The sequence below is a fragment of the Mizuhopecten yessoensis genome, unplaced genomic scaffold (genome assembly GCF_002113885.1).
Source record: "Mizuhopecten yessoensis strain PY_sf001 unplaced genomic scaffold, ASM211388v2 scaffold7513, whole genome shotgun sequence".
NCBI classification, from domain to species: Eukaryota; Metazoa; Mollusca; class Bivalvia; order Pectinida; family Pectinidae; genus Mizuhopecten; species Mizuhopecten yessoensis.
This window is the reverse complement of record NW_018407085.1, coordinates 171,481-184,761: the sequence shown is the minus strand read 5'-3', so window position 1 is coordinate 184,761 and position 13,281 is coordinate 171,481.

Here is a 13,281-nt window from a genome sequence, read left to right as displayed (position 1 = left end):
CACCTTGATATCGGTTTGTTATTCGGTGGCCAGCGGTGGCAGCGAAGCGTATGCTAGACAATGCATCATCTGGCGTGGGTAGCCTTCAACACGGAATGGATGTGTTATTTCTCCCTGCGTTTGATGTATACCGTAGTTGACTGATAAGTATCGGCTTATCATACAGCCAGCGAGGAGAGTAATAGCTAGGGTGACAATGACCCGGGGTTACATCATTTACACATTAACTTAAGCGAACTGGGGACATCAAAACAAACATGACTCTCTAATAAGTACCGTATGAAAAGATAGTATTGCAAAGAGGTTCAAGAGATGATTCTTACATGTAAAAACCGTCAAATGATTATTTCATCGAGTCTATGCAACGTTGCTTTTATTTTCACTTTTTACCTGTCAGTTTGTTTTCTATCTTACGTCACACTTGACACTTAATCTAAATTCACTTTCACACTAACTCTTCACCATAAGTTCGTTGTCACCCATATCCTAAGTTTATGTCATTAACACTATTTTTTTACACTTCGCCTTAACGGTCGTCTCTAACACTCGTTAGCACTAACTTCTACATCCATGACAGGCTAATACAACATTATATTAATTATATGTATCTTTCTTATTTTACATTTTTAAATAACATTGACATTATTTTTCTAAACGAAAACAATACACAAGTAATATCGATAATAAAAATACGAAAACCTTGAAAAAATTAACCCCTGCTTTGCTTTATTATTACTTTTTTTATGAACTCCTAATGCTATAATAGTTAGCTTAAACACAAAATCGTAACTCTAAGTTCGCTTTAACAGTGACACCAAACCCAAAATCTATTTCAACGCTTAATGGTAACCATGGCATGGATTCGATCGAAAATAAACTCCTTACCAACTGATCGCTATAAAAATGAAAAATATTTCTATACTTTTGAATAAGTCATAACCCTTATAGTTCACTTTAACAGAAACTCTAAACAATATGTTCGTTCAACACTTGACGTTTAACCCAATGATCGCTTCAGCACTGAAACCCTAACCGCAACTTTATTTAAATGGCAACCCCAGGATCCCATAACCATTGGCAGTGCGCATACTCCTCTTTAATGTTTTTGGTGAACTCCAAATATAACCACAAAAAAGTAAATAATTAAATATATATATACTAAAACTCTATGCTAGTATAACTAAAACACTCTTCTAGAATCATCCAGATATACACGTACTTTTGGTTAAATGTACTGACAGGTGGTTTACTTCTAGTTGACTGTGTCAAGATATATACATGGACTGTTGCAATTTTTTGTGTCCAAAAAGTACGAAAGTTGGCTAGAGTACGTGTCATAGGTTGGCTGTTGCATTTATTTGTCATGATAGTTTAACTATTGTTGAGTTAATTTGTCATGGTAGATTGGCTGTTACATGTAGTAAGTAAGATCACGTGTCATGAAAGGTGGACTGTTGTTGGATTTACCTCTCATGACAATTAGACTGTTGTTTTACTTTCCCTAATTGAGATGTATTCACTACTTGAGTCTATTTATTGGACAGAAGTTAGGAGTTCTTGACGTATTCTGTGAAATATAGTTTTGTCCGTGAAAAACAGCGATCAGACATTACTTATGACTCGGCTTGGTAGACACCAGTCACAGTGTATCATCGTACGTACGTAAAAACAGAGATGTGAATAAGTGCATTACATTTCATAAGGAACGTGTCGCGTCAGCTAAAAAAAGTTCTGTGACATCTTGTATTTCATCTCGGACAGAAAATGGCGTCGTCCCTCTGCTCTCACTAATGCATTATTATTAAAATACCTTATAAGTAATTTAAAGATGTAGTGAGCTTATTTGAACTGCTATGCATGACCATATACATATAGGTGCCGAACTTTCTCCAGGTCGAGTGTGACGAATCGTTCTGCCCTTGTAATGACAGATAAGTGAAATGTCTTTATAAGTTTCAGTATAGATTGATTATTTGATAGAATTAAAAATACATTTTATCAAAACATTTCTGGTTTTTGACTCGGAATTGAAAAACATGTAAGGGGTAACGACCGAACTACTCAATAATTAAGGACTAGCTTCAAACAACTGTTATGGCTTCAGATAAGTTTACAACTAACTGAACGCAATGGGTGGCCTAAAACTGATCTAACCAACAGTCAATCTATCATACCACGAACACTAAACAACAGTTCATATATCTTGTCACGTACACTAAACAACAGTCAATCTATCATGTCACGTAAAACTAAACAACAGTCCACCTATTATGTCACGTAAACTAACCAACAGTCCACCTATCATGTCACGTAAAACTAACCAACAGTCCACCTATTATGTCACGTAAACTAACCAACAATCCACCTATCATGTCACGTAAAACTAACCAAAAGTCCACCTTTCATGTGGCCTAAAACTGATCTAACCAACAGTCAATCTATCATGCCACGAACACTAAGCAACAGTTCATATATCTTGTCACGTACACTAAACAACAGTCAATCTATCATGTCACGTAAAACTAACCAACAGTCAATCTATCATGTCACGACCACTAACCAGCAGTCAATCTATCATGTCACGACCACTAAACAACAGTTCATACATCTTGTCACGTACACTAAACAACAGTCCACCTATTATGTCACGTAAACTAACCTATAATCCACCTATCATGTCACGTAACTATCATGTCACGACCACTAAACAACAGTTCATACATCTTGTCACGTACACTAAACAACAGTCCACCTATTATTTCACGTAAACTAACCAACAATCCACCTATCATATCACGTAAACTAACCAACAGTACACCTATCATGTCACGTAAACTAACAAACAGTCCACCTATCATGTCACGTACACTTAACCACAGTCCATATATCATGCCACGTAAAACTAACCAACAGTGAATCTATCAAGTCACGTAAACTAACCAACAATCCACCTATCATGTCACGTAACTATCATGTCACGACCACTAACCAGCACTCAATCTATCATGCCACGACCACTAACCAGCAGTCAATCTCTCATGTCACGTAAACTAAACAACAGTCCTCCTGTCATGTCACGTAAAACTAACCGACAGTCAATCTATCATGTCACGACCAATAACCAGCAGTCAATCTATCATGCCACGACCACTAACCAGCAGTCAATCGATCATGTCACGTAAACTAAACAACAAGCCAACTATTATGTCACGTAAACTAACCTATAATCCACCTATCATGTCACGTAACTATCATGTCACGACCACTAACCAACAGTCAATCTGTCATGTCACGACCACTAACCAACAGTCAATCTGTCATGTCACGACCACTAACCAGCACTCAATCTATCATGCCACGACCACTAACCAGCAGTCAATCGATCATGTCACGTAAACTAAACAACAGTCCTCCTGTCATGTCACGTAAAACTACCAACAGTCCACCTATCATGTCACGACCACTAAACAACAGTTCATACATCTTGTCACGTACACTAAACAACAGTCCACCTATCATATCACGTAAACTAACCAACAGTTCACCTATCATGTCACGTACACTTAACCACAGTCCATATATCATGCCACGTAAAACTAACCAACAGTCAATCTGTCATGTCACGACCACTAACCAGCAGTCAATCGATCATGTCACGTAAACTAAACAACAAGCCAACTATTATGTCACGTAAACTAACCAACAGTTCACCTATCATGTCACGTAAAACTACCCAACAGTCCACCTATCATGTGTCACGACCACTAACCAGCAGTCAATCGATCATGTCACGACCACTAAACAACAGCTCATACATCTTGTCACGTACACTAAACAACTGTTCACCTATCATGTCACGTACACTTAACCACAGTCCATATATCATGCCACGTAAAACTAACCAACAGTTCACCTATCATGTCACGTACACTAAACAACAGTCCACCTATCATATCACGTACACTTAACCACAGTCCATATATCATGTCACGTAAAACTACCCAACAGTCCACCTATCATGTCACGACCACTAAACAACAGTTCATACATCTTGTCACGTACACTAAACAACTGTTCACCTATCATGTCACGTACACTTAACCACAGTCCATATATCATGTCACGTAAAACTAACAAACAGTCAATCTATCATGTCAGTCACGTAAACTAACCAACAGTCAATCTATCATGTCACGTAAAACTAACCAAAAGTCCACCTTTCATGTCACGTAAAACTAACCAACAGTCAATCTATCATGTCACGTAAAACTAACCAACAGTCAATCTATCAAGTCACGTAAACTAAACAACAGTCCACCTGTCATGTCACGTAAAACTAACCAACAGTTCACCTATCATGTCACGTACACTTAACCACAGTCCATATATCATGTCACGTAAAACTAACCAACAGTCCACCTATCATGTCACGTACACTTAACCACAGTCCATATATCATGTCACGTAAAACTAACCAACAGTCCACCTATCATGTCACGTACACTTAACCACAGTCCATATATCATGTCACGTAAAACTAACCAACAGTCCACCTATCATGTCACGTACACTAAACCACAGTCCATATATCATGTCACGTAAAACTAACCAACAGTCCACCTATCATGTCACGTACACTTAACCACAGTCCATATATCATGTCACGTAAAACTAACCAACAGTCCACCTATCATGTCACGTACAATTAACCACAGTTCACCTATCATGTCACGTAAAACTAACGAACAGTCCACCTATCATGTCGCGTTAATTAAACAATAGTCATGTTAAACTAACCAGCAATCTACCTATCATGTCACATATATTAAACAACAGTCCACCAATCATGTCACATACATTAAACAACAGTCCACCTATCATATCACGTAAAACTAACCAGTAGTTTACCTATCATGTCACGTACATGAAACAACAGTCCATCTATCATGACACGTAAACTAAACAACATTCCATCTTTCATGTCACGTACTAGTTACCAGCAGTATTTCTATAATGATACGTGAAATATGAACGATTCTACCTATCCTTTTACCTTAATTAGGTTGAGCTCTCAACAAATTAAAATTAAAAGAAAATTATATCAATGTTTATGATGACAGCCGCCCCATAAACGTGATGAATGTACATAATACGTTAAACGACTCCTTGGTCAACGCCTTCATTGGTAATTTGTTGATATCACTAGTTTGATTTGTTTATATATTAAATTGGATGTTATTCATACTGTTTATATATTAAATTGGATGTTATTCATACTGTTTATATATTAAATTGGATGTTATTCATACTGTTTATATATTAAATTGGATGTTATTCATACTGTTTATATATTAAATTGGATGTTATTTATACTGTTTATATATTAAATTAGATGTTATTCATCCTGTTTATTTATTAAATTGGATGTTATTCATACTGTTTATATATTAAATTGGATGTTATTCATACTGTTTATATATTAAATTGGATGTTATTCATACTGTTTAATTACAAAATGCATGACTTGTGAAAGCGTCTTCTCTGATAGTAATATATTATACCATTATTATTGTACTTCAATTTGTAAAGATTCATGACATTATTAACTTGAAAATAATTATAATAAGAAGAGTATGCAATTTATATTCAGCGATTTACATTGTATTTATTATCTGTGCCATTATGTCATGACAGGTATGCGCGAGTGTGACCCTTGTCATTAACCGACTGACCTTAGTGCACTACACTCATTATATATCATTACCCTCATTGTTTGTTTTTTGTACGTATGCACCATTCGTGCAACCTTCACTGGTTTTTGTAAGAACAAATTGCACGGCAATAGTTGATTGATCTAACGAAATATGCAAATGATGGATATGTAAATTCAACCACAGAGAACTACTGTTAAATAATGTAAACGTCGCTGGAACGTCGGTTAGGAAAACTTTAACAATGTTATAGTATACAGATATACTATTTGTATTACTTTTATAAGGTATCATTATTGATATGCATTAAGTCCTTAAGGTCAATAGGGGTTTGTCCCTCTTCACGCACCAACTTTTCTAAAAGTGATTTGTATACTGCTTGAACTTTTACATGGTAGGAATATATTATTAGTAATCATCTCTTAGATGTTCAATAGCATTTTGTTTTCACAATCCGTTCAATAATTCTGGACAAGTAGTCTTTTGTTAGGAACTATATTTATTTAAAAAGTACTCCTTACCAAGTATTTAAACACGATATTTTTCATTCATATCTTAACCTATACCTATATATCTTAAAAGTTCCTTATCATCAGTGTTTAAACAAACTCTTATTATAGATAAGGTCTTATAATTGAAGATGGGTTATGGTCCGCTGAAGTCCTTAATATGAAAATTTATGCTTGATATAATTTTAGATATCAAGGTTATGTAAATATGCGAGGGAAGAAATATCCCCCTTGTCACGTTTCTCTTCCAATGTTTTACATGATTATTCGTAGTTCTGCGTTGTTATGGAACCAAACATCTGTTTTGCGTCACGAATTTCAAAAAGGAAAAATATTAAATATCAAGGGAGTTGTCCCGTTACTGAAACTTCATCTTAATTCTTATTTGCATATTTGCATACATTTCGTGTAATGAATGTCTGTGTACATTACCAATGATGCATTGTGACAGACGTCGGGCGGTCACGCTGAATAACAAACACTAATTAAAGCATATTTTTTGTCCTTTATATACATGAAAATTGTACTACTTTCGTTGAATTTATTCTTAACTAAAACTGCAATATATTATACTAAACTATATATCGACGTTGGTTGTTAGACAAATGCATTAACAAGTGTCTGTTTATTAGAGCGAACATTTAATTTGTGCTCAAAAGTCTCAAGAGTTGCTTTAACAGTACTTATCTGCCTGTAGAGCAAATATGAATTACGTTGTAGATCGGTGTTGCTCGACAACTGTTCACTTAAAAGACTATTTGTCTAGAATTATTGAACGAAGTTTGAAAGAATTGGTATTGAACATCCCAGGACAAACTCATTTAATCTGTTATAAATAAGAACGTGTGAAATTCTAAAATATAATTCACTGTACGAATAAAGGATTCTTTTAGCATTAGTTTTTCGAAAATTGAAAATTGAATTTTACTAATCAGGATAATATTTAAACACAAAATGTCCACCAACAACATTTTCACTACTATCAAAATTCAATCAAAACTTAATATTATCATAATGATTATTTACATGTACATATGCAGAAACTAAAAACTAAACAAAATGTGCAATTTGATATTATTATCTTAAAAAACATACTATATAATAAGTCAATTAAAAAAAGAGATTTATTATCAAGCTTACAACACTACAACGAAACAAATGGTGGTGACCCACTTTTGCCTATCGTCATTTCGACAATATGCTTGATAAGTTGTCAAAGCATTGTTTTTTCATAAAACTGTTGATGATGAAACCCATCTAGTCCTTATGCGACATTCGAGCATTCTATTATGGTATGTTAATCAAGGAACGCCAAGGAGAGGCGTCCGTCGGCGTCTATTCGTCGTTTGTTTATTCCTGTTGTAAACCTGCTATCGAGAACCATTAGGCCTACCTTGCTGAAAGTGAAGGTATTAATTGTCTTACATTATTCAAAACAATCGTAAAAATACGAAGTTATGAAAAATATAACAATGACCCATGTTGAAGGTCAACATAAATGATTTGAGTTATTCAAACGGTTTCTTAGGAACCACAAAGTTTTGAGTCTTGCTGATTCGCGAGTGATTTGATCAAATAAGCATCCTATGTACATTCAAGGTCACCAAGATCAAGCAAGTTTAAATATTCAAGGACATCTTCTGGTGATTAATGACGTGATTTCAAGTGTCATAATGTCTGTTTATGCGTGGTGTTTTGGTCTGTTAGAGTGCGCTGTATGGCCCAACACCGCCGTCTTCAGCACTCTAGGTTTTCTGTCGGGTTACCTCACCCTTAACTTCGGAACAAATGTTCTGATCCTGGAAGTACAGGAAGGATGTTACAGATTCATAGTTCTCGCTTTTCCTCGAGGTTGTCACCTGAAGCCTTTCCCTGGCAAAGGGTGTGGCCGCAAGGCAGCGGAGGTTTTGAGTCAGAGTTTTCCTTCTCCTAGATGAGCTACCCTCCAAGGTTGACGAGCCCCATCTGCCTGAGGCTATCTGGTTTTGAGGCGCCAGTGGCTCGCCTTCGCCCGTTCTCCAGTAAGTTGAAACAGTTCCACCGGGTTTACAGATGATAAACCACTCGTGAAGGTTGGAGTTGGACGTTGGTTGTCAGAGGATGTTTGGGACGCATGTCGAAAGCAGCATTTTCATGGAATTGGGAGCCTATTTCCCACTCCACCCTTTGGCTTAACAACTTTTGGAACCTATTAATGACGTCAACAGTAACGGTATTTGACCGTTGCTGGCAGGGATGACTGTTTATCAATTTTTGTAATGTATTAAAAATATCAAATAACTGGTGACTATGAAAATTATGTCTAGCTTAAATACTATTTAGCTTTTAGCTAACATGAGCAAAGGACTGTTATAATTTAGGCTACATCACATAATTTATACGAAGACATTACCTCTATGTACTGTTTCGAGGCGATACCTTATATTTACCTTGTAATTTAATTTTGTTCGTAAAACATAAGCTATTATTAATTATTTTCGCTCTGATGTGAACAAAGACGAATATGCAAGAAACAAAATGGATGGTTCTGTTTGATTTACGACAGTTGTGACGTCATTCTGTCATGACATACATACCATTTGCATACCTTTAGGTATAATGACTTTTATCACGATACAGGTATTCACATGTGCAAAGCTTTGTTTATTTAATGCTATATATAAATTAAATATAAAACAACAGTATCATGCAAAATGTAAAAATATTTTTACAATTATATCTTCATAGAAGGATAATCAATAATTGGACCAGATCTAATTTTCGTAATTTTTCATATTATATTCTGTAGGGAATAAATTCGTGCATATCGTTAATCTAACAAGTGTTTCTTGTTGACAGTAAGAAAAATGTACAACCTATTACAATTACTCTGAAGAAGCTTATGAATCTTAAACCATGGACAGGGGATTGAAGTAAAGAACATTGTACTATTGCAAGTAAAGAAGCCCATTGCCATATCAATTCTTAAGTTCGCGTACAATGCATGCGACGCTAACATACCGTATGCAAGGGTGCAATAAATCTCACACACGTGACTGATAGAATCCATGCGTAAATGTTGCTATCACAAGAGTCGATAACCAACATGATAACTACATCTATTACAGTAAGATGCTGCCACGATTACAGGTTTTCTTAAGGAAGTTACAATGAAGGGTTGCAATAAAGAAACAACACGCACCTACAGATGCTATTTGTGGGATAACTCAACACTAATACTATTCAATTATAGCCTTTAACTGAGGTCAATACCTGGATTTCAGTTCTCGGTCAATATATCTTTTCTCGGGTTGATAAATCTAGGTATCGACCGAAGTTAAAAGCTACAATTGTTTTATTATTTTCAAAACAGTACTGTTATTAATCTGAAAAAAGGACACGACAAAAACAAAAAAAGCTTCAGAAGCGGGATGGCGCGTTGTTTGGAGACACGTCATAATTCTATTTTTCGAAACACCCAGTCCTTCAACAAGAATCACGCGCTCCAAATCAATATCGGTTTTTATCGTTGGACACGTGATGCACTCCTGGCCAATCATATGTCGGAAATAATATGAAAAAATAATAAACATAAATAAGTAAAAAAATATAAGATAAAAATGGGTAAAATAAGACACATTTATATCAACTTTATTTGATGGCATCCTTGTGTTAAACGGCACTAAACAATGGCTGTTAGCATTATGCACTTTAATCTTTACTACATAATAACTAAATACATGTGCAAAACTATGATATTTGTAATAATAAAGAAATCTGATAAAATGATGTCGTTGGACACGTGATGCACTCCTGGCCAATCATATGTCGGAAATAATATGAAAAAATAATAAACATAAATAAGTAAAAAAAATATAAGATAAAAATGGGTAAAATAAGACACATTTATATCAACTTTATTTGATGGCATCCTTGTGTTAAACGGCACTAAACAATGGCTGTTAGCATTATACACTTTAATCTTTACTACATAATAACTAAATACATGTGCAAAACTATAATATTTGTAATAATAAAGAAATCTGATAAAATGATGTCGTTGCTCTGTTAGCTGACGAATCAGTGTAGGCAATGCTGTTTGTAAATATAAGTGAATAACCTGAGTGACAATAGGTACAATATCTCTTAATATGCCAACTATATTAAGCACACAACTTAATGACAATTTTCTTAGTCGAACAAATTATGATAATGTTATTGTAATATATTCTTTTTCACGTGCTTATAAGGCAACGCCATAATTCATATTTAAAACTCTATTACATAATACTATTTATACCAGGCGCCTTTGTCGTAATCGACTTCATTCACCGACTGTGACTCAAACATAAGATGATATGTAACGACTAGAGTTGCACTTCTTCGACCTGAACAGGGGCACTGGTTCATTTACATGGAAAGGTGATTAAATACATTACAGATTTCATTGCAAAAATATACAAACACTATTACTATTACAATTGACACACAATTTTAAATGTAATTGATCTAATAACAAATACTTTTCCGATGTAAAAATTTAAATTTAACTCTCTAACACGTATGCGATTTGTATTAATCCATGTATTTACAATAAAATATAAGTTTAAATGTTGAGAGTTAAACATTATCTGGGAGAGTCACTAACTCGGGTTACGTTTTAAATGTATGGGTATACGGTATTTCCTGGACAAGCACGTAATTACAGATCTCATGAAAGTTTGGAAGGATAATCAACTGAAACGAAAATATGAAAAACTGGGTGGGATATAGTTTAATCAAATTTATGAAGCTATTTTAATGTCACATAACTATATTCATAATTACAAAAATATGATTGCATGTTTCAATAAAAAAATGGATGACTGAAATTAATAATGTTTATTATAATTCAAAATTAGATCATTTTAGTTTTCTTTCGAATGGATCGACACTTTTAAGTTATATCAACTGTCATATTTACAGATTTAATTGGATGCGTATATATTTTTCAGTGTAGATATTGATATTAAGGCAAATCAAAATGATTCAATTAATTTGCGGTACTTTAAAACAAATCAGGTGTGATTCTAGCCAAAATGGCTTGATTGTGGTCGACCGTTATGAGTTAATTATGCTCACTTATTATCAGCTATCATTATGAGTTAATTACACTCATTAATTATCATCGATCACTGTGGTTTAGAGATGTGTGACATCAGATATTACCAAGACGTGTACCTATTATACCAGATATTTCTAAATCAGTATACTGTATCATTACAAACAACCTTTTGTCTTATAAGTCAATGCAATATATCTGGTTGAACAGATATATTTTACAATACTTCGACATAACATTAGCATGCCATCTAAAGCAATGGATATTTACCAACATTTTTTTTTAACTAATTGATAAAATTACCATAGTATGTAATTGAACGTATCATCAATTACTAATTACATTCAATTAAATGAAATAATGTAATATATTTTAATTAAATACCATTACGACTACAACTACCCCATGCCTGCCTGGGTGTGAACAAATATTTTATCAAACTGCAAAAGAAATCAACACACACAAACTGTATTTGAGCCTTGTTATCTTCCTTTAGCAAAATAATTTGATCCTGTTGACTACCCTGACTTATTTTAATAAAATATACTATTTCTATGTGATAACAAATCATATACGTTATATCCTAACATGAACAGTGGTGATAGCTCTGGGCAGTCAGTGGGCTGTGTCGGATTGGCCTACAACAGATCTAGAGGAGCTGACATTTATTACCTTTTTCTACTTGACAACATTGCCTCTTTTCTTACCTATCTGACGCACACAGACCCTCTGACGTCCAGTGTCAAATATATTTATCATATGGTTTTGCTCCTCTGAATATGACGATAATCGCTGTTTTTGTGAATGGTCCAGTATTTATGCCATTTGATACATCTTTTCTTAAGTTATGTAAAAAGATGTCTTTTTTCACAGGTGATTGGCCTGTTAGCGAGCAGCTATGTCTGTAGCAAATACCATTTTATTGGCAAACTTATTCGTAAATGTTTGTTTATAGGAGGTAACGGTAATAATAAATTCTTTCTTAGTCATAATGCAACCTTCTTACTCGTAAAAATGATTACAAACTCTGCAAACCTCGGGAAACATGAGTCTTCAATGGATTTTTATATCCATATAGTCACGTTGATGACCTGATATTCTTTCATCAATAGCATAATAATCACAACACAATGCCTAAACGTACACAATTAATGAATTGGTTTAATTGAATATTGAAGCGTTGAAATGCTCTAATTTTATGTCTAAACCTTTGTTTGAGATTATTCAGAGTTGGATATGGTCACAGAAAGTTATCATATCTATAAGACAAAAAGTGTTGGTTCTTAATCCAGACAAATATCAATCAGGGATTTTGTGCAATTTTGGGATGCCTACCTTTGATGCTACTATATAGGTCAGGTGTGGTAGATACTGCATTGTATATTGCACAAACTTGCTTTATTGATATATTATGATTGCTTAAATGAAGATGTCTGCTGATAACATATAGATTGAAATAACACAACGCCAATATGGAGCGGCAGTACATGGATGCAATAAAAAACTCAAGTTCGAATACCTTGCAGGACTTTAATGAGAAATATAGAAGATGAAATAAACAAAATATCACAAACAGCAGTGTTCAGTATGTACAAAATTTTCAGCGAGGCTAGACCGGGATTCGAACCCAGGACCTCAGATTGATATACCATCGCTCTAACTGAACAAACTAGCTGGTCAATGGAAGTGTGCTGGCCAAACTGTGCTAAAGTAACATCAACACAGAAGTAGGGGAAATGGAACTGTACACAGGAAAACCACAATGCAGTGCGGTCCTTAAATCGGGTCATGTTGTGACAATCGTTATTAAATTGAGAAAACAATTAATTCATCTCCAAGAAACCTTTTCCCAAGTAGTCTAATCAATCGGGATACTTAAAACCATCTCGTAAATATATAAGTATAAAACAAACATTCCCTTAGTAGGGTTAGCTATGCGTATGTGATGCATTTGAACAAGTAAATGGGGAATGGGTCTACA